The sequence below is a fragment of the Carcharodon carcharias genome, chromosome 4, assembly GCF_017639515.1.
Source record: "Carcharodon carcharias isolate sCarCar2 chromosome 4, sCarCar2.pri, whole genome shotgun sequence".
Classification (NCBI taxonomy): Eukaryota; Metazoa; Chordata; class Chondrichthyes; order Lamniformes; family Lamnidae; genus Carcharodon; species Carcharodon carcharias.
In genome coordinates, this window is record NC_054470.1 from 44,185,194 (window position 1) to 44,210,554 (window position 25,361).

Here is a 25,361-nt window from a genome sequence, read left to right on the forward strand (position 1 = left end):
AAAACCATGCTGACCATGCCTGATCAGTCTGTGCCTTTCTATCTTGTCTCTCAGAATTGATTCCAATAATTTGCCCAATACCGAAGTCAGACTGAGCAGCCTGTAATTTTCTGGCCTATTTCTCGCACCCTTTTTAAATAATGGTACAACGTTCACAGACCTCCAATCCTTTGGTACCCGGCTTGTGTCTAGTGAAGATTGGAAAACGATCCTCAGAGAATCCATTATTTCCTCCCTGGCTTCCTTTGACAACCTGGGATACAATCCATGCAGCTCTGCTGATTAATCCACCTTCAAGGATGCCGGTCCCTCCAGTACTTCCTCTCTCATTATGCTTACTGTATCTAACATTTCACATTCCTCCTCTTTAACTAAAATGTCTGCATCATCCCTCTCCTTAGTGAAGCCAGAGACAAAGTACTCATTGAGAACCCTGCCAACATCTTCAGCATCAACACACAAATTACCACCTTTGATGGGCCCTAACCATTTTTTGTTATTCCCTTGTTCTTAATGTACTGGTAAAACATATTTGGGTTTTCTTTGAATTTACCTGCCCGTATCATCTCTTTGCTTTCCTAATTTCCTTTTTCACTTCACCGCTGTACTTGCTATACTCCTCTGTGCTTTCTACAGTATTAAGCTTTTTCTGACTGTCATAAGTTTCCTTTTTCTGCTCTATCTTACCCTGTATGTTTCAGGATAACTAGGGGACTCTAGATTTGGCAGTACCACCCTTTTTCTTTGTGGGGACATGTCTACACTGTGCCCATAGAATCTCACTTTTGAATATCTCCCACTGATTATCCAGCTTCCCCTTCGAGTAGCTGTATCGACTTCCGTCAGTTCAGCTCTCAGCTTAGTAAAATTTGTCTTCCATCAATTTAGAATTTATACTCCTGTTCTAACTTTGTCCTTTTCCATAATGATGGAAATTTCTCCTCACGGCTGTAATTGTTTCTTTAACCATAATGTGACACGCCCACCTTTTTTATCACCCTCTCTATCCTACCTGAAAACTTTATATCCAGGGATGTTAAACTCCTATTTTGCCCATCTTTAAGCCAAGTTTCTGTTATAGCGATATAATGCTGCCATGTGTGTCCTCAGCTCATTGGCTTTATCTGCTATACTCCTTGCATTTACATATACACCTTTCAACACTACCAAATTCCTGTGCTGGACACTTGTGCACCTTAATTTAAATGTTTGCCACTATAAACATTCAAAATTTTAACTAGTGGAAGAGAGCTCTCCTGAGGAACTTCTGCAGTGATATCCTGGGACCGAGATGATTGACCTCCAACAACCTAAACCATCTTCCTTTGTGCTAGGTATGACTCCAAGCAATGGAGAGTTTTCCCCCTCATTCCCATTGACTCCAGTTTTGCTAGAGCTCCTTCATGCCACACTCGTTCAAATGCACCCTTGCTGTCAAGGGCAGTCATTCTCACCTCACCTCGGGAGTTCTGCTCTTTTATCTATGTTTGAACCAGGGCTGTAATGAAGCTCAGTGGTTTTGGAGGAACCCAAACTGGGCATCAGTGACCAGGTTGTTGTTAAGTTAGTGCCGCTTGATAGCATTGTTGATGACCCCTTCCATTACTTTACTGATGATCAAGAGTAGAATGATATGGTGGTAATTGGCCGGGTTGGATTAAGTCCTGCTTTTTGTGTGCAGGACATACGTTGACAGGTAGATTCCAGTGTTGTAACTGTACTGGAACAGCTTGGCTAGGGAGCATAGCAAGTTCCAGAGCACAAGTCTTCAGTAATGTTGCTGAAATATTGTCAGGGCCCATAGCCTCTGCAGTGCCTTCAGCAGTTTCTTGATAGCACATGGAGTGAATCGAATTGGCTGAAGACTGGCATCTGTGATGCTGGGGCCCTCTGGAGAAGACCGAGATGGATCATCCACTTGACATTTCTGGTTGAAGATTGTAGCAAATGCTTCAGCCTTATCTTTTGCACTGATGTGCTGGGCTCCTCCATCATTGAGGATGGGGATATTTGTAGAGCATCCTCCTTCATTGAGTTATTTAATTGTCCGCCACCATTCACGGCTGGATGTGGCAGAACTGCAGAGCTTAGATCTGATCTGTTAGTTGTAGAATTACTTAGCTCTGTCTATCACTTGCTGCTTATGCTATCTGGCATGCAAGTAGTCCTGTCATTGCGTTCCAATAGCCTCTCCATCGAGAGATGCAGTGAATACATGGAGAATTTCAATGAAGAAAAAGAGGGATTCTTGCAAGACAATGAGAAAATATTTCTTTGTTCATAGGATGTGGGTGTTGGTGGCTAGGCTAGCATTTGTTGCCCATCCCTAATTTCCCTTGAGGTGGTGGTGAGCTGTCTCCTTGAATCGCTGCAGCCCATGTGGTGTAGATACACCCACAATGCTGTTAGGAAGGGAATTCCAGGATTTTGATGCAGTGACAGTGAAGGAACAGTGATATATTTCCAAATCAGGATGTTGTCTGGCTTGGATGGGAACTTGCAGGTGGTGGTGTTTCTATGCACCTGCTGCCCTTGTCCTTCTAGGTGCTAGAGGTCACAGGTTTGGAAGGTGCTGTCACGGAATCTTGATGAATTCCTGCAGTGCATCTTGTAGATGGTACACACTGCTGCTAGTACGCCAGTGGTGGAGGGAGTGACTGTTTAAGCTGGTGGATGGAGTACCAATCAAGCAGGCTGCTTTGTCCTGGTGTTGAGCTTCTTGCGTATTGTTGGAAATGTTTCTGCCCAGTTTCAATACGGGGGGGGCGGCTTTTGTGTGTTAGGTGAATGTGATAATCAGTATACTATAGAGCTGCACTCATCCAGGCAAGTGGACAGTATTCCATCACATTCCCGACTTGTGCCTTGCAGATGGTAGACAGGCTTTGGGGAAAGAGGAGGTGATTTACTTGCCACAGGATACGTAGCCTCTGACCTGCTCTTGTAGCCACAGTATTTATATGGCTAGTACGGTTCAGTTTCTGGTCAATGGTAACCCCCAAGATGTTGATTATGGGGGATTCAGTTATGGTAATGCCATTGAACGTCAAGAGGAGATGGTTAGATTCTCTCTTGTTGGAGATGATCATTGCCTGGAACTTGTGTGGCACGAATATTACTTGCCACTTGTCAGCTCAAGCCGAATAGTGTCCAGGTCTTGTTGAATATGGACATGGACTGCTTCAGTATCTGAGAAGTCGCGAATGGTGCTGAAAATCATTCACTGATGACTGCACATAGTCACTTCTGACCTTATGATGGAGGGAAGGTCATTGGTGAAGTAACTGAAAATGGTTCGGCCTAGGTCAGTACCCCGAGGAACTCCTGCAGTGACATCCTGGGATTGAAATGAATTACCTCCATCAACCACAATCATCTTCCTTTGTGCTAGGTATGACTGCAACCAGTGGAGAGTTTCCCCCCCCCGGTTCCCATTGACCCCAATTTTGCTAGGGCTCCTTGATGCCACACTTGGTCAAATGCTACCTTGATGTGACAGGGCAGTAGCTCTCACCTCACCTCTTGAGCTCAGCTCTTTTGTCCTTGTTTGAACCAAGGCTGTAATAGGGTCAGGAGCTGATTGGCCCTGGTAGAACCTAAATTGAGCATCAGTCAGCAGGTATTTGCTGAGTAAATGTCCCTTGATAGCACTGTCGACGACCCCTTCCATCACTTTACCGATGATCAAGTGTAGGTTGATGGGGTGGTAATTGGTCAGATTGGATTTATCTCCTTTTTGTGGACAGGACATATCTGGGCAATTTTCCACATTGCCAGGTGGATGCCAATGTTGTAGCTGTGCTGGAACAGCTTGGCTAGGGCCTGGTTATTTCTGCAGCACAAGTCTTCAGTACTATATCTGGAATGTTGTCGGGGCCCATTGCCTTTACAGTATCCATAGCCTTCAGCCTTTCCTTAATGTCATGTGGCTGAAGACTGGCAGCTGTGATGCTGGGGACCTCAGGAGGCTGTCAAGATGGATCATCCACTTGGCATTTCTGGTTAAAGATGGTTGCAAATGCTTCAGCCTTGCCTTTTGCACTGATGTGCTGGGCTCCCTCATCATTGAAAATGGGGATATTTGTGGAACCTCCTTCACCTATACATTGAGAAGCTTCATTGTGTTTGTGGACTTTAAATATCAGTTTTAACATTAATCCCTGAATAGTATCATCCACATACTCTCACCTAACAGATGTACCGGTTTGACATCAATTTACAATAAGAAAGCATTTTTAAAATAAACACAGCCGGCCTGCAGAACTCTGCAATACTTTGCAGACTTCAGCATGAACCAGCCCTCTTGGACTATTTTATCCATTGCTCAGCAGTCCTTAGAAGGATAGCCATTCTGTGCACCAGTCTTCCTTCTGTTAGCATATGTACCTTGAGAAAACTTTATGGGATAGGCGAGATAGGCAAGTGGGTATGTCAGTTTTGTACGTTTTTCAATGCTAGAACAGAAAACCTAAAGGTTGCTTTGACATAATTTTGGTTTGGCAAGGACATTAAAGTTTACAGAACCAAGATAGGTAGATGGATTAAAAATGCAGGATAGCCATGATCTAACTGAATGACAAATGGCTCCTTCTGTGTTGTATGGTTATTTCAATCAGCTCAGGTCACTCTACACACCCTTATGGTACTCAAGTTACGTAGAAGTACTGGCATAAGTCTGGCAGCCGGTTGACATTTCACCCTCCTGTTTGAAGATTAGCATATAGTATCTGAGTACCTAAAAGAGAGTAGCAGAAATGAGGAACAAATGACAGCTTTCAAACATTGGCAAAGCAAATCAATTCAAACCCACCTTGTTTAAATCCTCATGCTACATGTAAGCCAGACCCACCAGTACAGAGAGAGAGAGCAGAATTTAATGTTGGTGATGGGGTCCTCCAACTGGAAAACCAGTGGGAGCCCTTTCCCAGGATTTAAGACACCGGTGGCAGAAATCCTACCACCACTCCGTCGCCCACCTCAAGAGCTGCCATCCAATCAGAGGCCGGTAACTCTCTATTGCCCGTCAGCGTCACCAGGGGCAATGGCTACTGCTGGTAATACACTGACCAGAGGTCAAGAAGCGATGAGGGGTACAGGCCACAGGTGAGTGAGGGTGGGATGGGGGGGTTGTCATGGGCAGGGGGTTGCTGGCTGGGAGGGGAAGGCATGGGAAGAAAGGGCAGGGAGGGGAGCTCTCAAGGCCACTTCAGAGCCTCAGTTAGCATCTCATAGGAAGACCGTCCATGAGCTTTCCTGCCCCAGACTTAGTCAGGTGGGGGCAGGAGGGTGGTGGGGTTGCCACTCCATACCCTCCCACCCGATTAACTGCCTCCCACCTCCAAATTTGCCACTGGGGGAGCATTGAATTCCACTGAGAGAGTGAAAGAGAGATGAGGAAGTGTTACATAATGACAGGTGGAATGTGATGCAGATCAATAAGATTCAAAATGGAACTGCACCTCTTGTGTAAACAACACTCTCACAGTTTGCTTCCTTGTGCAAATGAGGAAGTGAAGTGAAGTGGAGCCATCTTGTTTGCTCTGATTCAGCTTATCAGAGTTTGCTTCAATTGTTCTCTATAAACCTGGCTGAGTAAAGAAAATCCATTATCAACAGTACTTAAAGAAAATGCTGAAAGAGCTTGATAAAGATCTTCTTTGCGAGTCAATACCCATATTCCAACAAGGGGGTGGGAAAAGTCAGCTTTTTTTATAAAAGAACCTTCAACCTTAAGAGACAGAAATCCATCAACAGGATGTGAAAATTTTACATTTTTGCTCTGCCAAAAATAACTCCTCAGGATGTGAATAACTAAATGCTTCTAAACTGAAATTTAAGTCCCAAACTCAACCAACCACTGCCTCACCAAAAAAAAACGGAACGCCACAAAACTAAAGGTATTTCAGCATGTATTCTCACCTGTACCAAATCCTGTTCACCTACCACCCCTGTGCTTGCTGACCTACACTGGCTCAAACTCCAACAACACCTCAAATTTAAAATTATCAATTATGCCAGTGTTCAAATCTTAGGATCAATCCATGGTTAACTTCCTCCCTATCTTTGTAACCCCCCCCAGCCCGACAATTCTCAAGTCTCTGCATCCCTGATATCCTTTGCTCCTCTGCTGACTGCTGTGTTTTTAGCTGCTGAGACCCTAATCTCTGGTATTCCCTTCCTAAGTGTAATGAACTTCATGTACCGGACAGGTTTCTTACTTGAAACAGATAACTTTATTACAGAGCTCTTTTAGAAGCTATGTGCTTGAACCAGGTCCATGGCTATAAAGCTCTGCTCCCAGGATTACCCGTGCTTAGGGCTCATTTGTCAGAACAATCCCTAAAAGCAATAGAAAAGGTTATACCTTCGATCACTACATTTCCTCCCACTTCAGTTTTTTTACATTTCCTATTACAAAGAATATTTTAATCCACAACATATACATATATACACACAGGTCTTGTGATTAAAGATTAAGTCTCTGAAATGGTTTTCTAATTCAGTTAGAGCAGCATAACTCAACCACTAGAGATCTGCCCACTGGATCGACATGATCAAGAACTGCAGCATCAGGTACATCCTTAGAAAGTGGCAGTTCAGGATTAGGCAATTCAACAGAAACATCAGGTATGTCTATTCTAGGTCAATCTGTCACCTCAGGGATTAAAGATTCAACATCAGTTACAGGCGGAATAGCTGTTGTTGGAATGTCTCTCTACTCCTAAGATGATCCACATGTTTTTGAACAATCCAGTCTTCCACTTCCACTTGGAATGACAAGGGTCCAGTTTCAGAGACAATTATACCAGGAACCCAACTAGGTCCATTACCAAAACTCTGCATGAAAATAACAAAATATTTTGAGCTTTATTATGAATATCGTGATTCAATTTTTGACTACTCTGGTTCTTCTCTACCTTCCCCTCTAAGTTTGGAAACACCAGACTTAACCTTGTACATAGGCGGCGTTTCATCAATAATTCAGACAGTTTTGAACCTGTAGTTGCATGAGGAGTCGTATTATAATTGAGAAAAAAAACATGAAAGTCGAGTTTCTAGAATACCTTCGGATAATTCCTGATTTGAAAGTTTACACTGCTCTTTCAGATAACCCTTTTGATGAGGGATGACATGGTGCTGTTTTAATATGCTTAATCCCATTTAAACGCATGAATCTCTGAAATTCCGTACTGGTAAAAACAGTAACTTTACCCGAAAGAATGACTTCTGGTAGGCCATGTATACAAAAATATTGGTGCAGCTTTTCAGTAGTTGCACACAATGTCAGTGATCTAACTTCATACACATCTATCCACTTAGAACGAGCATCGATGATCAATGAAAACATGGTACCTAAAAATGGACCTGCATAGTCAATATGCAGTCTAACAGAGGGTCGGTCAGGCCACTCCCAGGATGTAGTGGAGCCAAAACGGGCAACTTCTGCTGTTGCTGACACTGGAGACAGTGCTTGATCATGCTTTTAATGTCAATGTCTACACCTGGCCACCAAAAATAGCTTCGCGCAAGCATCTCCATCTTCGATATGCCTGGATGTGTACGGTGAAGCTCTGTCAAGAGTGGTTCTCTTCCTTTCGAAAGGACAACCGCTCTTGATCCCCACAAGATTCCGTCTTGACAACTTAACTCTGTTTTATGGGCATGGAATGGTCTTAACTCTTCAGACACTGGTGAATTCAACCATCCTTGCAACACAAGGTCTCTGAATTTTGACAAAATTGGATCCCTGTTTGTCCAATTCCTTATTTGCTTTGCGTACACAGGCAAGGGGTCCAAGAAATTCAGCACAAGCTCAATTTCTTGTGGCACTGGAGCATGTACAATACTATCTGGTAACAGAAGACAACTGAGTGCGTCTGCGTTTGCAATATGCATGCCAGGGCGGTGCATAAATATGTTCTCTTACACCAATAATATCAAAGCCTAATGTTCAATTCTTGCTGAGGCTATTGGCGGAATGCCTTTATCCTCACTGAATAAATCCATTAATGGTTTATGGCCTGACACAATGGTGAAATGTCATCCATGCAGGTACAGGTGGAATTTCTTCACTCCAAATATTACTGATAAACCTTCCTTTTCAAGTTGTGAATGATCCTTCTCAGCTACAGAGGGAGTTCCAGAGACATAGCCGATTGGCCTTTTGGAGCCATCTTCCATTCTGTGTGACAATACTGCACCCACACCATAAGGAAATGCATCATAGGTTAATATTAATTCTTTTGATGGGTTATAATGTACTAGTCAACATGATGAATGTAATAGTTTCTTGACTTTCACAAAGGCTTCTTCTTGTTGCAAATTCCATGACCAACAATGATTATTTTTCAATAAAAGTGTAAAGGTGCTAACACTGTTGACATGTTTGGCAAAAAGCGACTATAATAAATGATCATGCCCAAAATTATTGAGTTTAGTGTGATTGGTAGAGAGGGCATCTCTTTCATTGCCCTAACTTTCTCCACTACTGGATACAACCCCATGGCATCTACCCGGTGACCCAGGTAAGTGACTTCTGGTGCATGGAATGTACATTTCTCTTTCTTTAAATGTACACCAGCTTCAAAAAAAATCTTCTTAAAACCTTTTCTAGGTTGGCCAAATGTTCTGCTTCCATTGACCCTGTAACCAAGACATCATCTAGGTATATACTACTACCCAAGGAAATCCTTGCAATAGTCTTTCCATGGTCCTTTGGAAGAATGCACAGCCAGATGATACACCAAAGGGTAGGTGTGTATATTGGTACATGACCTTGTGCATGTTGATGGTTACATACCTTCTAGATGTGCTGTCCAGCTCTAGTTGTTGGTATACATGGCTCACGTCCAGTTTGGTATAGGATTTTCCTTCAGCAAGCTTAGCATACAGATCTTCAATCCTCGGGGTAGGATATTTATCTAGTTTAGCAGCCTTGCTCATGATTAATTTGTAGTCTCCGCAATGCAAATAGTTTGAACAGGTTTCACCACAGGGACTAGGGCGCAACCCATTCTGAAAACTGGACTGGCTGGGTGATGCCTAACTTCTCTAGGCGGCAAAATTGTGCATCCACCTTCTCCTCTAGGGGTGCAAGGCACAGGTCAGGCCTTAAACATATATTTTTGTCTGTAAGCCTTTCATCTTTCTCAATTCACCATGAAATACACAGTCATATTTCCTTAACAGCTCAGGAATTCCTCCTGCTCTCACTGGAGATATTTCTGGCCAGTTGAGCTTAATCTTTTGTAACCAATAGCAGCCCAGAAGACTAGGTCCTTCACTTGTCACTATGATCACTGGAAGCTGGGCTGTCTGTTACCGATAGGACACAGGTACTGTGGCAAAGCCCTTTACCTGTATTGACTCTCCAGTGTATGTCTTCAGCTGAACCATGGTTCAATCCAGATTCAGTGGCTGGGTACCTTCATTTAGGTATTCAAATGTTTGTTCTTCCATCACTGTGGCTGAGGCTCCCATGATTACCTCCATGACTGGAGGCTTCCCATTCACTTGAAGGGTGACGGTGATTGGTTCAGTTTTTACCACTTTGACATTGTATAGGGAATAAATATCAGCATCGACAGCTTCTGGTTCAGTTATATTGTGCGCTTCAATCATCTTGGTCTGCTGTCTTATGGGCTGTCTTGATTTCGCCCAGCATTGCTTTACTTTTTCCCCTTTTTTGTGGCAGTAATGGCATTCTGCCTCCTTGAATCTACATGGTTACCTCCATATCTGTAACAGATTAACTTCAGAGTCACTGCTGAAATGCTTCCACTAGGCCTTTTTGTTTTTGAGCAGCAGTGACTCCCACTTCCCTGCTGTCTCTCTGGTTTTCGTGCCACACCCAGTGGTATGTTCCTGCCCTAACTGAAGAACGGCATCATGTTGCACACTCTGTAAAGACTGCAAGTTCCTCTCAGCATTCTCCATCGCTAGCGCTATTTCCATGTCGTGCTTCAAATCAATGTTAACTTCTGCAAGTAAACGGCACTGAATGGCATCATCGTGAACGCCATAAACTAACCGGTCCCGCAACATGTCATTGAGTGTGTCTCTGAAGTCACCGTGCTTAGTCAACTGCCTGAACTTAGCTATATAAGTTGTGATGGACTCTCCTGGGGTCCTTACTCTAGAGTTAAACTTAAATCTCTGCATAATTACCGACAGTTTCGGCTGAAAACGCATCTTCACATGGTCTACCAGCTCATTAAAAAATTTAGAATTGGGCACATTCGGGGCCGTCAGACTGCAAATGAGGTTACATGTCTTGCTACCACAAACACTCAAAAAGATTGCTTTCTGCTTCTCCTCTGCTGTTATTTCATTCGCCACAAAATAAAACCTAGCTGCTCTACATACTGGCTCCAGTCTTCCATGAATGTGTCATAAGGGTTGATTCTGCTGAAGAGTGGCATGACTGATAAGTATACTTTTCTTTCCTTAAGAACTGATGTACTCACATTCACAAGGCAAGGTGCAGCGTCGGAGCTATTTTACTCTCGTTGCCAAATGTACCGGACAACTTGATGTACCAGACAGATTTCTTGCTCGAAACAGATAATTTAATTACAGAGCTCTTATAGAAGCTACATGCTCGAACCAGGTACAACTAGAGAGCTCCTCCCCTAGGATTATTTGTGCCTAGGGCTCCTCCGTCAGAACAACCATGTGACCCCTAAAGGTAGTAGGAAAGGTAATACCTTCAATCACTACACTAAGCCTCCCTACCTCTCTTTCCTCCTTTAAGACACTCCTTAAAACCTACGTCTTTGACTGAGCTTGTGGTCATTTGTTCTAATATCTCCTTACGCAGCTCAGTATCAAACTCTGATAACGCTACTGAAATGCCTCGAGATGTTTCCTTGCATTAAAAGCACATATAAATACTAGTTGTTTTTTCTGTTTTAGGGGAAAGATGGAAAGCGCCCGATTCTCACCAATTTGCTTTCACCGATCAGCCACCAGTACAGCTGATGAGTCCAGTGACAGTTATGAAAAGGTGAATCCCCACTGCTGCCAGAACAAGTCAAGCCAGGTCATTCATATTTCCAAGTGTGGATAGTGGAAAAACTACTTTTTTGCAGTCAAGGGCACTCCTGTAACATGAAGGCACCTGTATATTGATCAGTGCAACAGTTGATAGGTACTTGACAGTTTCTAAAATGTATAACTCCAACATTCAAATGATAATACCGGTTTAAGGACATTTGTTCCAGTAAACATGGGAGCCAGAACACATTGGTCTCTGACTGTCTCTCTGTGTTTCACAGACAAAAAACAGCAAGTCAGCAGTCAGAGTTTGACACTGAGCAGCATAAGGAGATGTTAGGACAAATGACCAAAAGCTCAGTCAAAGGGGTAGGTTTTAAGGAGTGTCTACAATTGGGAAAAGGGGGAAGAGGTGCACGAGTTATATTTAAGGTCATTTTTAAACAGGGGCGAGAGAAACCGGGATGTGTAATCAGGCAACGGTGACATAAAGGTGATCAGAATCAAAGATTTTTCCTCCTGCAAAAAATTGCTGGGAAGATTTAGCTGGTCAGGCAGCAGTAGTGCAAGCAACAACCAAATCAACATTTTGGGCAAGTTCCCTTGGTCAGTCCACACCCAAAAGCTAAACTCCTCTGTTTTCTCTGCAGATGCTACCTAACACACTGGGTGTCTCCAGCATTTTAGTTATCATCTCAGATTTTAAGCATCTGCAGTTTATTTTGGTTTTTGGTCACTTTCCACGAAGCTGAGGAGTTGCAGCTCATTGAGTTCCTTCTAACTGACAAGAACTGCATAGAGGCAGAGAGTGAAAATAAAAATGTATTGTATACTACCTTTAGGCTGGGAGTTTCCGTGCCCGCCAGCGTCGGGCGTGTTCAGTGGTGTGAGCGGACAATATAGTGCAATCGGTTTCACAATGGTGTGAAACCAGTTTGTGATCGCCTGCTCAGCCTGGCCAGCCCAGCAGACTCATCCACCCCCCCACCCCCCTGGATCGTCCACCCATGTCGCCGGGAAAACACGGCAATATGTTTCACAGCAGCATATAAGCAACTTGCACCTGGAGGGCTGCACTTCTATCGGGTCTTCAAGGTTTGTTTGTCTACCTTGTTTCAGTCAGCATTTGCAGTCATCAGCGCCAGGCTTCACAGGCAGCACCACATCACTTTTAGGGGGGCTCTACCTACCAGATCAGCCATAGACGGGTGGCTTTTCAACAGCTGCAGGGCAATGTTTTGCTTGGGGGGGGAAAGAGTGGCCTTAGGCGAGGAAAGAGGCTGCAGGGCAAGAGCTGTACTGGGGAAGGGGGGTATCCCAGGGTGTGTGTGGGGGCACATGTTGATCTATGCAAGTGACCTCAAGATGGTGAGGACTGAGAAGAGGAAGCCAGATGGTGATGTGAGGGTGTGTGTGAGAGAGTGAGTGGTGACGTCCCTTGAGCTGGCAGTGAGTGAGATGCCAGTGAATGTGTGATGGGCTTGAGTGTGAGTTTAGAGTGATGAGATGGTTGCCTTACCCTGGCTGCACAGATGAGATCATTCATCCTCTATCTGCATTAGATGGCCAACCTCTTCGGTGCAACATTGACACTGATGACCGATGCTACCGCCTGCCATGCTGGATTGGTGATGCTGCTGCCCATCCTGCAGCCAGCACAGGGGTAGAGGACATCCCGGAGGGCCTCCATGGCATCCAAAAGGCATTCCAGTGATGCATTGCTAAACCTGGGGGCTGCAGTCTTTTTGCCTTTCGTGGGCATCTTCCCTGCGGTAGTCATGAGCTGGAAGCACTGAGTGTGTGCACGGAGCTGGACTTTAAATATGGCGCTCAGCGTGATGAAGCGGTGAGGTGATGGCGGGTGGGCATGGCTGCCATGGAAACGTCGTGTCTCCTGGGAATGCATTAATAATGTGGCGAGTTTGGGATGATACAGCGCGAAAACCTGTCATCGTGGCCGTTTTACCCGCCTGCTACTGCGCTTATTGCAAATCTGGGACAATTCTGCCCATAGTTTCTGAAGCCTCTCCAAGACACTCAAGGAATACAAACACCAACAATTTTAAGAAGTATCAAATGTGTACCTTATAGTGAAAGTCTGTGATGTGAAGGAGTAACAAAATGGAGTGGCTTTGCTTTGAGGAGGTTATAGTAATCTCTCATTACAGACTAAACTTTGACAGCAGCTCACTAAAAGTTGCCACAAATGTGTTCTGGGCAACAGCTTGCAATCCATTCTCAGAGAAGCAATTACCACAAGCAGCACTAGACCTGCTCAGAAACTATCACACGTCTGCTCACTCTGCTGTGAGACACTAGTTCTGATTAGGCTGGGGAGGAAAAAAAAAATAGGTAAAGAAAAAAGCTTACGTTTATAGAACACCTTTCACAATGAGATAGTGACCAGCTGATTCAGATGTTATTTGAAGGAGGGATAAATAGTGATCAGGGTTTTGGGAGAACATCCCTGCTCTTCTTCATATAGTACTGTAGGGCCATTTACACCACCCCACAAGTGGACAGAAAGGGAGAAAGAATCTCGGTTTCATGTCCCATCCAAAGGAAGGCACCTCCAACATGGTTGCTCTCCCTCAATACTGTACTGGGGTGTCAGCCTAGATAACTTGCTCAAGTCTCTGGAATGAGGCTTAAACCTTGGATTCTGACACTTCAAACAAACAGGATGGATCAAATCCCATTCCTGCAATATGCCATTTTCCACTGTTTGATCTCTTTCAATGGAATGGGGTTCCCCTCATTTGAGCCCCACAGCAGCGTATTTTCTTTGTTGGTATGCCATCCACATCTGAATGCCGAAATAACTCTGGTACATGCGTAACTAGGGCATTGGAATCTACGCACAATTAGGACATAATGTGACATAGCAGCCTGAGGCCTGGGTAGGACAATACTCAAGAATGGGGACCCTTCCCCCATCCAAAACTCTCATCAGCCTGCCACAAAATGAAACACAAGAGAACAGAAGCATCAGTCGAGACTCTTCTTTTCCATATTGGCCCTTACAAGGACTGCTTTAACAGGCTAACTTTATATACATCAGGAAAGGGGGAGGGGGTCAAAATTCCACTGCTTGATTATTTTACCAGAAAAGCTGACATTTCCTCTTTTACTCTCACAAAATTTTCAGTAGTATTAGAAATTTAAATAATCACAAGGCTAGTTTCTGAGGCCTAACAAAAATCATATTTGGTCTCTGCAGGGCCAATGTTTGAGTAAATTGACTTAATTATATGTTTAGACAAATTTAGCAGTGGGCCCCAAAGCCTGCACAGATTGAGCATGAGTTGTCCCACTCTTAAATTGGTTATGTTTTACATCTGGAGATCAAGCAAAACACTTACCAATAATTACCCCTGCTTGCATTAATGATAAGCACATCACATCATATACTGCACCTAAATGACGCTGACCCAGATGGGGTACCCTCACTTGGCTACGTACCTGCAGGCACAAGGCCCTTTAGGTCCAAAATCTGGTCTCCCTCCCCGATGTGTCAGATTGTCTCCATCTGATTTTGAGCATGAGCGATTGAGTTAGTGACATTTCCCACATATGTTTGGCCAAGTTAAGGCTTGTGATATAAACTATTTACATCAATGTAATCTTCACAAAAAAAAAGGGACATACTGTACAAAACACCATCGGATGCTAGGAAGGAATAGCTAGAAAAGTGAAGGGAGACATTTCCGTAGACCCAACGATTCTTTTCAACCTTTGAAGTATCCTGTGTTATATCATCTACAAATCTTCTAGACAGCAATATCATGATACGCAGGAACTCAAAAGTCAGTTGCTCTAATCTACACCAGTAAAGGGCAGCTCTTTCACTCAGCCAATATACAGTGGTAGCTGACCAAGAAAGCACTTATTGCAAATGCACCTAAAGTTGAGTGTACTCAGAATCTGGGTCTCTTCCAGCACCTGCCCAAGTACAATAACCTGATAGCGCAGAGTATCTGCTGAATATGTAGGAAATGCTTTGTAAACAAGATCCAAATCAAACTAAATGAGGTTTCATTTGATAGCAACCTCTTTCACTGCTTTAGTTAAAATGAAAGAAAATACACAGTGCATAGCAGCTGATGCAAAACAAATAAACATACTTATTTAAAAGGAGGAAACAGTGCATCGTAGTCTTTGCAAAATAAATAAACGCACAATGAACCAGAAATCTGAGATTTTATATTTGGGCTTGAACCAGACAAGATTTTCTGCAGGGGATTGCTTAATGGTTCAGTTGGTGACCTGGCCAGTGAAAACTCCATTGTGCAGTACATCCACAATCCCACCTAACAATGGAATCAAGTTTAAATTCTTCACCCCCAACCTGTCCATCCTACCTGGTGTAAATCAGGGGGTCGGGGGGTGGGGGGAATGGGGGCAGTTAAAACGGAGCAGGGGATTTACCTATTTCTTTCCCATTCTGATCCAGTCAACTATAATTTTAAATTAATTTGTAGGCAGCAAGGACACCTGCCCTAATAGGCAAGGCTTTCTCTGAGTATGCAGATCACGTTTCAATGATATCACCAGGGCCTGACCTGCCATTTTAATCCTAGACCCGAGTATGGGAGCAGTGCTAACTTCCCCACCAGGCAAAACCTGTCGGAACACCAGTCAGGGCCAAAAGAGTTCCAGCAAAGTACAGTTTCAAAAATATATTTTAGTTTCCATGTGAACTGCACATAGTGACACCAGAGTGAAGCTAATTGAGTAATTCTGCTGACAATCACGCGCTGCTTTAAGTGACTCAAGATTGATTTTATACACACAATTTCTATCTAACTGCTCTGTTTACTGTAATTTGTTGGCGAATTTACCATGGTTTTAACTGGGCAAGTTGCAGCAGTTTTGGTCATGAGGTTTGCTTACTGCAAACTTTTATTAAATAGACTGCAAAGAAACTGTTTACTGTAAAAATTCATTGTTTGGTGCAAGACCCCATCCCCAACTCACTGACTAACACAATGCCTATGGACAGTCTGTAGGCCAAGAAGAGCAGATATGTTCTTCAGACTCCCAATTAGAAACCTTGGGCCTTCCTGCCCTGTGCTTCTTACCCCAATGAGGGGCCAATTGAAAAGTGCAGGGTTGGGGGCGGGGGCAAGGACTGAATTTACAATAACTTTCTCTACAGAATATAACTATTCTGTGAACAGTCACAAAACAAGTCTAATTGTCCAACAATCGATCAGAGTTATAGGGCAGAGAAGACAGCATCTGCAGGGTTGCCCAAAGCACTCAAAATAAAAAATATTCTTTGATTTGCTTTTGCTTCCTACAAGAACAAACAGATACACACTCCAATTGTTTTCACATTAGAGCAAGTCTAAGACCCAAAACTGCTCTCTGTGATTTTGCTCCGCTTTCATCATTTCCACACTTGACCAGCTTCAGAAAATGGACTCAGTAATCAAAAGATGTCAAAAGTTAATAACCAGACTTTAACTGAATCACACCAGTTAACTAAACCACAACAATTAATCATTAACAGACATTATTGCAAAGGCTCAATTGGTTAAATCAGCGAACAACTGTGTTATTCAGGTGTGGAAGGTGCCAGGTATGATTCTCAGTCTGTCGACTGGCCTCAAAAAACCTCCCTGCACTTACAAAAAAGATTACCCAATGTCCCTGCTCCTGACTTAATGACCCTGATTGACCCCTGTACGCATATAGGCTTGAGGGGCTGAATTTCTACACAGCTTTTTCCACTGTACCATTACCGAAGTTTGTTCACCCAAGTTTCGGGAGGACATTCAAAAGAACCCTGTGGAAATGCAACCTTCAGGTGAAGACAGGGCTGGATTGATGCAATACCCTTCAAGGTCAATAAGATGTTGACAGTCAAATCCTGATTTTAAATCAGTTTGAGAGTCCAGGCCAATTCAAGTACAGGGCCTCATTACCATAGTCTATGTCAGTCTCCTAAAGAGGAATGACAAGGCAGCCAAGTGATTTATAGCAATAGTCCCCAAAACAATGTGACTTTGCTGAGGGGGTGTTGTGGTGACTCCTTATGAGGTTGAGGATTCTTTTGCCCTAATGAGAATAAAAAGTTACATTACTGACTTCCCAGAAGGAAAAAAACAGTACAAACTGGGAAATAAGAATACAGGTCCGAACTGGTCTTTTATATCTTAAAATGGAACACCAGTAAAATCTGGGAAGTAAGAGTACTGGTCCGAACGGTTCCTTTCCTTCTGGGTTTCTTGACCCTCTTTTGGGCCTGCTCTAACAAAATGGAGCGGTGGTGGTGTGGTGGGGGGGGCAGTGTCTCAGGCAACTGTAATATTCTTTTCAACTCTTTCTTGGACTCGAACTCAAGTTCTGTCGAAGGGTCATGAGGATTTGAAACGTCAACTCTTTTCTTCTCCGCCGATGCTGCCAGACCTGCTGAGTTTTTCCAGGTAATTCTGTTTTTGTTTTTGTAATATTGGTTTTGTTAAGCTAACAGAATATTTAAAGAACTCCGCTGAGGTAAGGGGAATACTAACTTTACTCAGAAACATCTTACAGTGGCGTCATCTTGCTGTGAGGTCTATAAAAGAGAGCAAGATCATAGACACTGCAGCAATTCCTGCGATGACGTATACTGTCTTATTAGCATATCACAGTTAGAATTAACTCTTACTCTACAGCAACAGGGCACCATACACACAATAAAATTGCTTTGGAGTTTGAATCAAATAACCAGGCCCTCTTTCGGCACTTTAATGAGGCCTTTGCCTGCCTGTAGCAAAATGGCACGTGGCATGGCATATGCATCATGAACAAGATTTGTGTCACATTGCTGATATTTTAACTCACAACTCCCACGCCTGAGGTGCACCAGTCAAAGGGATGGGTTTAAAATCAGGCCTTTGCTGTCTTCGCTAAATATAAAAGATTAACACAGTAAGTACCAATGGAAGCAGGACTCTTACTCCAACCAACTTGCAGCAGTGCCTTCAAGACAGGAGAGGAGGTCAGAATGAAAAAAAATGTTGAAGGGAAAAAATAAAATCGAGAGTTACTATAATGAAATGCAACCTAACAGCAGAGTGCCAGTTCCTGGAAAGTGAAACTGCAAATGTGACTAAAGACTTTTAACTTCCGACAGTCTCTCACAAAGGAATTTTTCCATGACATTAGAGAATGAACAGTCTCTCTTTGCAAGTAGTACAAACATGGGGCCTATATGATACAAACTACAAATAAAACAAAACTGATAACATCTGTCAAACAGCCATTTAGGTCTGAGTAACAAATCAACCTGTGAGCACCTCAAGGACACTGAAATGTTAACAAAATGATCAGGGCGAGTTGAATGTCTGTCCTGATCCTGGCAAGGGTTTGCAGCTTCTGAGGTTTGCTCCAGACTAAAGACCCTCTTTTTTTTTTTAAATAAATGTCTGGCTTCTATTTTCTAAACTCCAGAGGGAGTTGGAAGAGAGAGTCAAAAGTGACTCCCTGCACAAACTAAGCAAGGTTAACCCCAAGCAGAGTAAATGTGAAACAGATGTAGTTCTATACAGACTTTGATTTTTTTTTTAAATTATTCAATTAAATTTGAACTTCAAAAAACTCAATGCACTGGCACTTTTACACAGAAGGGGATCACGCAGCTGGCAAGGTAAGTCTACTGCAACTACACTCACTAAGAGAGAACAGGGGACCTCCCTTGAGGTCACCATTTCAACATAAACCAAGACATTCACAAGCTGCGGTCAAGACTTTACTTATCGTAGGGGGTCAATTAGGTCAGTTGGCTGGACGGCTGGTAGGTGGTGCCAATAGTACATGTTCAATTTTTGTACTGGCTGAGGTCATCAATGAAGGCCCCGCCTTCTCAACCTCACCCTTTACCTGAGGTGCAGTGACCCTCAGGTTAAACTCACCGCCAGTCGTCTCTCTCTAATGAAGGAGCAGCCTATGGGCCTGTGGGACTACAGCGATTCTCTTTCCTAAAGTCATGGGATAACAATTCTTCTCCTTTCTACCGTCAATGATAGATGCCTGGCCTCTACAGGCCTTAAATTGTAGCAGCAGGGAATGGGCTAAATAGGGGAAAATCAGTACAGAGGAGCTGTAAGCTTCTGGTTAAGTGATGATCTCTCAGGAGGAGCCCATTTTAAGCATGTGGGGCTCTCACCGCAGCCTAATAGCTTCATGGGCTCTCAATTTGAACACAATTGGCCATTCAAGTAACTGGATTGGAGGATACTAAGAGCCAGCTGGTCACAATCTGAAATGGAAGGCATGTTCACAAAGGGAGGGTAATGAAAATGTTTTACAGGTAAACAAAACACCTGAGGGCTTCTCTTCATTGATGAGCATCGTCAGCATGCAAAATTATCGGAAATGTTTAGGCTACAGCTCCATGAGGAATATCTGGAGAATCACCACTTGCAAAGACAGCTATGACACCGCAGCAACACAATTATCCTGTTCCCTGCAGGAACTAACATACTGTGCACCCTGTGTACACATGAAGCTTTTCCACCTTTGTTAGACAAACAGATTCTACCTGTGTAAAGCAGCTTCTGTAAAACGCTTCTAAGTGCCGAACAAAGATTTACAGCAGTTATTACATTGGGGAATGTAACAGAACCTGCTTGGAAAAGCCTAATTTGCACAGTGATAATGGCAGCCGAGTTTATGTCAAAATGCAGCACCACACAAAATCATCATGCTGTGGTGTGATTTGTTAACGTTACATAAGTGGTCTGTGGATTTCCCATTTTGTCTCCCTTGTCACTGTCTCAAGTCACAGTCTTAAGTCAAAAGTTGAATCAAATCACAAGTTAGCACAACTGCCTCAAATGGTTAATAAAACTCCCCCAAAAGAACACAAGTTCCCTTTTATTGAATAAACTCTGGTTAAGCTGGGATAGGGTTAATTCAATGGTCTTCCTCACATTCGCATGGATGAAGAAAAAGCCTACGGGCACATTCCTCGCCAGCTCCAGGAGCAAATGTTTGGAATGTCCCATGTCAGCTCCCCATCGTAAAAACAACAACGAGAGAAGCAGGAATTGTGTGCAGCAATCACTGTTGCCATGGTCTCATAGTTTCACTTAAGCAATGTATGAGCAAAGGCACCAGAAGAGGAGGAGGGTAAAAATAATCCCAGATAATTCTGACTACTAACAGGCCCTTAAAATCAATCCAGTCTCAAACTGGTCTCCGCTCAATAACTGTTTAAATCCTGTAGGGCTGAAGTGAGGAGGCTCTGAGGATACAATGGAGTTACTGTACATTGAAACTGTAACATCTTCAAGCAAAGGACACTTCGGGGCAAAAAAAAGATCAGATTTAAACAGCAAAAGTAAAGTTTTGGACAACAGTTTCAAGTTTCCCGAACTCAAATATAATTAATACAAATGCTATTGACACTCAGCACATATCAGCCCACTCATATTCCTTCCCTCTTCTGATAAAACTGAATCATTCTGGACCACAGCTTCATGAAGCCAGTAGCTACTCAGAAGAATAGTCGCTTTTTTTTGAACAAACTAGGTGTGAAACAGGAAACTGCCTTGCCACCGTGTTGTCTGAGAATAGGGTTGTGTGGCATGTATATTGGCCATTCTTTGACACAATGCTCTCTGACCTAAGCACATTCTTCATCAGATTTCTGTGCATCTCTGATTTCATTCAGTCACTGAGTTATTGCTGGTAGAGTTGTAGTTGTTGTTCATGCAAAGGCGACATTTGCAACACATTGAACATAGTACTATGAACAGAGAGGACACCTCAGTGTAGTTGATGTAATCACTGCTTCATAAATGTGACCCTGCAGTTGCTTGACTTCTATCCATCTGTAGTAGTGGTTTACTATGATCAAGGAAACCACACCCCTGTGTTCGAAGAGGACAATTCCAAGATATTGCCATGGACGTGATGGGAAGGAAGATGACATCAATGGCTCTCTTGTCTCCTGATGGTGAACAGCACAGATAATAAAGCTTGCTATCATCTCTTCCAACGGCTTGAGAGACCTGGCCCCCAAACTGAGTATTTTGCTTTGACGCGACATTTTATGATGTCCAAATGTCTGTGGTGCAATCACTGTAATATGTCAGAACTCATGGAATGACCACACACTCATCATCAACTACAATGAAGTGTCCTTTATGTTTACAGTGCTGTCTGAGAATGGGATTGTGTGGAATGTATGCTGACCATCCTTTGATGCATTATTCTCTGACTTGAGCACATTCTTCATCAGATTTCTGTGCATCCCTAATTTCATTTAGTTGATGAGTTGTCACTTATAGAGTTGTGATTGTTGTCGATGCAGAGGGGATACTTGCAACACATGGAATCCCAGACATTTCAATCTCAGACAGCTGACTGCAGTTTACCAGTGAATGCTTGAAAGAGTGCACTGGTTGCCATACGGAGGCTGCCTCCTACCCTGTGGAAGCAACCATTTACCCAGCCTAACCAGTCAGGGGTGCTGCATTCAGCCACCAATCCAGATAACAACCTGACTAGTGAACCTGAGTCATCTACCAATTCTCCTTTTGCCCAGCAGAGTCAGCGGGGCCACCCGCAGGGTTCAAAACCCCAATCCCCTCCAAAGGAGACTTGTGAAATTGCCACAGTGGTTGTCCATGTAAGAACAATGGAGGAAAGAGCACCTAAGAGAAAGAAACAAGATTAAGGGCTGAAAAACATCATTTTAAAGATTTAAAAGTTTGTTTGATCTTCATAATATAGAAATGGGAATGAGAGATTAAGGGGGTGATGTAGTGTAATGTGTCATATTGGATACTGGGTTGTTAATGGGACAATTCTAATTATTTAATATGCTAATCACATACTATATACATCACAGAAAGTGGTGCAACATCACAACTGATCTCTCATGCAGCCTGGTGGGAGATGTAAACCAGAGCAGTAAGATGTGTTCCATTAAACTCCTGTTTCATATATCTCTGCAGATTCATTAAGTATTTTGTATTAGTATAAGAACACCAACAATATTATAGCCCCCACAGTTCAAATGGGAAGAAGAGGGTCTTGTCTCTATTGGGAGCAGGAGGGAAAGGAACGTGAGGAGGGGAAAGAATAGCCCAGTACAAGGGAGGCTCAAGGCTTCCCTGTGATGCCTAGAGGAGCACTCTAGGCTCACAAGATAACTCATTGTAGGCCTGGAGGTGGAGAGCTCTGCCCAGCACTTCAAGGAAACCTTTGGCCTCCATCCTACCAATTGCTGGCTTCTCCCTAGCCCTGCCATGATCTCCACGCCAACCCTAATCTGCAGCCTGCCCTACGATCCTGAACCCCGCCTCCTCCTGCAGCCCGCCTCACCATTACAATTTCAGGAGACCATCTCCTGGGGTCCAAGGCTGCAGCCTCCTGTTGCTGGTTCATCCGCCCCAGCAGTCTGTCAACTGAGCAACAATTTGGCAGCAGAGCAAGAGTTCACCTAAAGAGTAATCTGATACATGGAGACCAAAAATATACTGAAAAACTAACTGAAAAAAGGTGAAAACTCACATTTACTCGGGCTAGTGCTAGAGCCACTACAATTGGTACTCAGCACCCTGAGTTCAGAGGCAGAAATTAGCCATGGTTCTCCCTCCTAAACCCTTTCCAGAAACCTTGTTAAAGAAGTTGCACTAAATAAGGTTGTGCTGAGAAGCTTATTTTGTGATTAGACAGCAATGGTTGAAGAGAACTGTTGAAGCAGCCTTTTCTGTAGCATGGCCAAATCAGCTCATACCCCACTAGGCCCGTTAATGGCTGATACAAGCTGGAATAATAGAAGATAAACTTAATTTTTGTGTTGTTCTGACATTCTGATTTATAAATCTGCCTTGCAGCCATGTAAGGAGTTGTTTTTACCCATTGCCCTAGATATAGTTAGATGAGCCATCTGTGTAAGTCTCTACCATATACAAAGCGAGTCTCTGGGATGATAAGACAATGGAACTCAATGTAAACCAAGGGTAACAGTCATGGAAAGTCTATGGTACAATGGCAGAAGATATAATAATCGGAACATGATAATATAAAGTTAAGGGAATTGAGGGTTGGCGACCCTGTTACTGAGCTCAGCAACAATAACGTGAGGTTTCCCACAGCCATTGGCACCATTGTGCATTTTATCAGCGAGCATTATTTTCCATGTGTGTGGACACTGGATAAGAAGTAGAGCTAACTTGTGTCTAGTGGGAGCTCACCTCATGCCGGAATATCCTGTGAATAGTTAAAGTCAAGGTTTGCATTAACAGTAACTACTTGGGCAAGCTATGAAAGGATAGCTGAGGTGTGCAGAACTATACATCATCAAGGGAGTCAGCGCCATCAGGAGAGAAGAGGGAGGGGAGAAATTGGCAAGATATCCTGTCATTATATTCACCATCAATGTTCTGATGTAACTCTAATATTGTCAGATTTAATCAAAATTTAGCATGTTGTTGATTGTCTCTGGTATAAATTTGAAACAAACTGTTCAGAGTACAAAATTGTATCCAAGGAAACCCTACTGCAATAGCAGTGACTTACCTGGGAAAAAAAAGAAACTATAGGCTTTTGTGCAGTTCCAGTGTCAAAGTACATCTTGCGTCACTCACAATGTAAACAATCGCTAAGACTGTTCACTTCTGCTGGATGAATTAATTGACCTTACAAATGCAGGCTGCCAAACAAACAGATAGTCTTTTTGTTTCCTTGTTTGTTTCCTTTTGATTCACCATTGTATGCAGCTGAATTTGCTCAAACGAATCATGGAAGAGCAATGATGCAGTGTGCCTGACAATTTGTAATAACTGTACTTTATGCAAATTCATAGGGATTCCATGTCGTTGTCTAGCGACTGTACAGAACGCTAATAATCGAAGAAAACACTGCAATACCTAATTGGCACAGTGCAACCAGATTGATTAAACAGTTTAAAGATGCAAGTATATTTCCATGGTGTTTGGCCTCATGCGAACAGGAACACACTTATTAAAAACTTCTCAATGACTGCTTCAAGTCACTGCATAAACAAGATGAATGATGCCAGCTTTAGAAGCATTCACTTTTGCCACCTTCAGCTATTTAATGAAGTGCTGATCTCTGCAGAGTAAGTAGGGTATTAAATGTATATTCAGTGCTATAGGAAGGCTGCACGAGCTTTCTTTTCCATTGAAGGAAACCATGAGTGAAAGAAAGCTGATAGATCCTCCTTATGCCCCAAGTAACAAAATCCAATAAATGTCTAACTACATAGATAAAAATCAGTGAGCTGCCCAAAGCTATTCATTTTTCTCAAACTGAAGTTGATGGCTTTTACAGATTGCAAAACTTTCCTTCAATACAATATATTGGCTTGGATTTTGGAGTCAGCAATCGCCCAACAATAATTAAAATCTAAGGAATCAGGCTGCACATGTAGAGAATTAAATATTCAGTGCCAGAGAGGCTATTTAGCAGTAATTACAACTTGTCATGTCATTAAAGTTTACTATTTCATGGCGTACTTGTGAGCTCTTCACGAGGTAAAATACCAGCAGAGGTGGGAAGGTGATGGGCACAGCAAACCCCCACCATCTCATTTGATTTTAAGCACCTCCCAGCCCACTCCCAGGGGGGAACGCATAAATTTTAACCCATATCTTAACTTGCCAGATAACAATTTTGGGGCAATACGGCCAAGACCTCTGCAATTTCCACACTCACTTCCCTCAGCAGCCTAGGATGGAGCCCATTTAGATCAGGAGATTCTCCTACTTTGAGTACTGACCAAACTTTTAATTATTTTAACTAATTAATTACATACTTATAATTCTTTTAATTTTTATCCTATCCAATTTCTTTACTGTCTCTTCCTTTACTGTGACATTGGCAGCATCTTTAGTTTGACAGGCAATATGATCAGCGCAGGCTTGGAGGGCTGAAGAGCCTGTTCCTGTGCTGTACTTTTCTTTGTTCTTTGTTCTAAAGAAAGATGCAAAGTACTCTATTAATACCTCAGCCTTGTCCTCTAATTGCACAAGACCTTTCTGGTCCATAAATTGGTTCCACTGTTTTTTCACTAACCTTTTACTCATTATATGTTTATAAAAGAGTTTTGGTTTTGCTGTTACATTAGTCATTAATCTATTCTCTGACACCCTTTTCGGTCTCAGCTATATCATGATTCTGACACTTGTTATAAGCCTCCAATGGTTCATTTCCTCACTGGGCAGTAGAAACATCATAAACAATAAGAATATTTCAATGGTGTATTAAAGCAATAATAAATTAACAGATAGAAACACCTCATCCACTGCATCCCACCAACCGTTTTTACATTCTCCATAGTACACAGTTGTAAGTCTTGCCATTTTGTTACATCAACAGTGAGTCTATCCGAACAGCTGTAT

The 25,361-nt window shown here is 42.9% G+C and overlaps 1 protein-coding gene across 4 annotated transcripts in view; it reads right to left on the reverse strand.

Annotated features, from left to right (window-relative positions):
* The window catches only part of cdc42se2 (CDC42 small effector 2), a 216,559-nt gene that overhangs the window by 133,425 nt on the left and 57,773 nt on the right, over positions 1–25,361 (reverse strand). The window contains exon 1 of one of the 4 annotated variants that reach the window (XM_041186684.1): positions 10,467–10,584. The exons of the other annotated variants lie outside the window; for them this stretch is intronic. The gene's annotated coding sequence lies outside the window, so the exon portion shown is untranslated. Of the gene's footprint in view, positions 1–10,466; positions 10,585–25,361 lie in introns of those variants that run through there. 4 annotated transcript variants of the gene reach the window in all.